Source organism: Cricetulus griseus, chromosome 7, assembly GCF_003668045.3.
Source record: "Cricetulus griseus strain 17A/GY chromosome 7, alternate assembly CriGri-PICRH-1.0, whole genome shotgun sequence".
NCBI classification, from domain to species: Eukaryota; Metazoa; Chordata; class Mammalia; order Rodentia; family Cricetidae; genus Cricetulus; species Cricetulus griseus.
The window spans coordinates 130,479,038-130,482,269 of NC_048600.1; positions in this window are offsets into that span (position 1 = coordinate 130,479,038).

Sequence of the window (3,232 nt, forward strand, 5' to 3'; positions counted from 1 at the left end):
GCAACAATCCAAATCGGACCAAATCAAACCAAATTAGAAAAAGACCACATTTAATGTATACAACGCTCAAGGATGGGTTTCCAGTCCCCCAGAGAGGAGACAGGAAAGGGAGATTGGGAAAAACCAGGAGTCTGTTTTCTGGGAGGCAGTTTAAATACCCTGTGGGAGTGGTCTTGAGCTTCTCTGGGGAGGAGTCACCATTTGGCTCGCTTTCTGAGATGCAGCAGGGTTTGGAGAGATAGGGGAGGGGCTTGGGTGGAGCTTGCACCATAACAGGTGGGGTGGGGTGGGACTGTGTGAAGGGGATGTGGAATTGGATTTATGCTCCTCTGAGGATGAATCAGACAGGGAGGGTTCTGTAGGTGTGGAGTCTCTCCAGGGAATGAATGGTGAGAGGGCTGATTTAGTAAGAGTAGGACCCTGGGGACCTAGGGCACTGTGTCTGCGGCAATGATATGAGGAAAGCTGTCCGCAGGCAGGGCAAGCCCCTTGGTGCTGGAGATGCTACAGCTGTGCATGCTCACACAATAGCTCAACAGTGTTACTCATTCCACAAGCAGATCCAGAGGACCCTGCAGCCTCCTTGACCACACCAAAGTCACCTGGGCTTCCAGGAAGCTGGCTATTTAGCAGTGCTTGACTGAGTTATGAGTAAGGTGTCTGCTGCTGGCTTTGTTCCTGGGGGATTTCAAGGGTGATTACATTTGCCCCATCACCCCCTCTAGGGGGTGACCGAACCTGGGTGCCGAGGATACCACTTCCCTGACCCTCATAGAAATCTGGGACACAACCCATTCTGGTGGTGTGCCAGGGCTGAGCCCTGGGACCCTAACTTTCTCTCTCAGGACACAGTCCACATTGGCACTCTGATTTGGCCGAGCCTCGAGCACTCCTGTAGACATCCCATAGGGTACTTCCAAAGCAGCAATTCCAAGGGAGTTGGGGCTTGGCTCCTTCCACCTGCTTGCCTGGCAAGTGTGTGATGCTCTGAGATGGGGTCTTCCTGGAGAAGCCTCATGAATTTTTATAAGTGGTGCAAAAGACCCTGGAGCCACCCTGTGGCCACAGGTGTTGGATCCTAGGGGAGAAAAAGACAGGCCACTTAGTGGAGGATGGCAGGGCAGGATGACCAGAGCTGGAACACAAGAAGAACTCCTAAACAGTGGCAAGACTGGGGGCTGGGGACAGCTCTCGAGAAAGCACTTTCACGCAGAGGATCTGAGTTCGATCTCCACAACCAACAAGAAACAAAACACAGTCTGGCGATGGTGGTGCATGTGTTTTTTTGTTTTTTGTTTTTAGATTTATTTATTTATTATGTATATAGTATCCTGTCTGCATGTATGCTTACATGTCTGAAGAGGGCACCAGATCTCATTATGGATGGTTGTGACCCATCATGTGGTTGCCGGGAATTGAACTCAGGACCTCTGGAAGAACAGCCAGTGCTCTTACCCTCTGAGCCATCTCTCTAGCCCAATGGTGCATGTCTTTAATCGCAGCACTTGGGAGATAGAGGCAGGCGGATCTCTGTGAGTTTGACCCAGAGCAAGTCCCAGGACAGGTTCCAAAGCTACACAGAGAAACCCTGTCTCAAAAAACAAACAAACAAAAAAATGGGTTGGAGAGGTGACTTGAGTTAAGAGCATATACTGCTTCAGCTGGGCAGTGGTTGCACACACCTTTAGTCCTAGCATTTGGTGGACAGAGGCAGGCAGATATGAGTTCAAGGCCAGCAGAGAGAGAGAGAGAGAGAGAGAGAGAGAGAGAGAGAGAGAGAGAGAGAGAGGCAGCTGCTAACAGTTTTTGGGGTGTCACGGGGGGGGCTCTCTGGGGACTGGGGCGTGGTTGACATGACCCAAATGCAGGCTGTTCAGGTGTGCTGTTGGGCAATGGGGCCGGATGCTTACCTGGGCTTTTGAAGGTTTTTGTAGATGGACTCTGTCAATTAAAGCACTTTATATGGGCATACGCCCCTGAATGCTGATGTCCAGCACCAACATGAAAGCAGGCGTGGTGGCATGTCTGTGACCACTGTGCTGCGGAGTGCTGACAGGTAGACCTGGAACCAAAGGCCAGTCAGTCTGTCTTAGGGCTTCTATTTCAATGAAGAGACACCATGACCATGGCAACTCTTACAAAGGAAAACATTTAATGGGCTGGCTGACAGTTTCAGAGGTTTAGTCTGTTATCATCATGGCGGGACATGGTAGCATGAAGGCAGGCAATGTGCCGTAGAAGGAGCTGAGAGCCCTGTATCTTGACTGGCAGGCAAAAGGAAATGAACTGAGACACTACGTGTGGCTTGAGCATATTTGAGGCCTCAAAGCCTGCCTCCACAGTGACATACTTCCTCCTTACCTACTCAAACAAAGAAACCCACACTTCCCTCTGAGCTTATGGGGCCAATTACAGTCAAACCACCAAACAGTCCATCAAAATCAATGCACTCCGAGTGGAGGGAGACCCTGCCTCAAAAATGAAAATGGAAGACGCCCAGTATTCACTTCTGACCTTTACATGAGCACACACGCCTGCATGTCCATGTTCACTCAGCGGGAACATGCGCACACACGCACACACACACACACACACACACACACACACACACACACACGCGCGCGCAAGACTTCACTCAGCAGGAACATGCACACACACGCACACACACGCAAGACTTCACTCAGCAGGAACATGTGACACACGCACACACACGCAAGACTTCACTCAGCAGGAACATGTGACACACGCACACACACGCAAGACTTCACTCAGCAGGAACATGGGCACACACGCACACACACGCAAGACTTCACTCAGCAGGAACATGTGACACACGCACACACACGCAAGACTTCACTCAGCAGGAACATGTGACACACGCGCACACACGCAAGACTTCACTCAGCAGGAACATGTGCACACGCGCAAACACACGCAAGACTGAAACATCAGCTTTGAGAAGTCTGTGGGAGGACTTGGGAGGGGCAGGAAGTGCTGGAATTATAATTTCAAAAATTAAAACACTTTTTCTTTTCTTTTTTTTTTTTTTTTTTTTTTTTTTTTGCAGGTGTTGGTGGCGCACGCCTTTAATCTCAGCACTTGGGAGGCAGAGGCAGGCGGATCTCTGTGAGTTCGAGGCCAGCCTGGTCTACAGAGTGAGTTCCAGGACAGCCTCCAAAGCAATACAGAGAAACCCTGTCTCGAAAAACCACACAAAAAAAAGAAAGCTTTT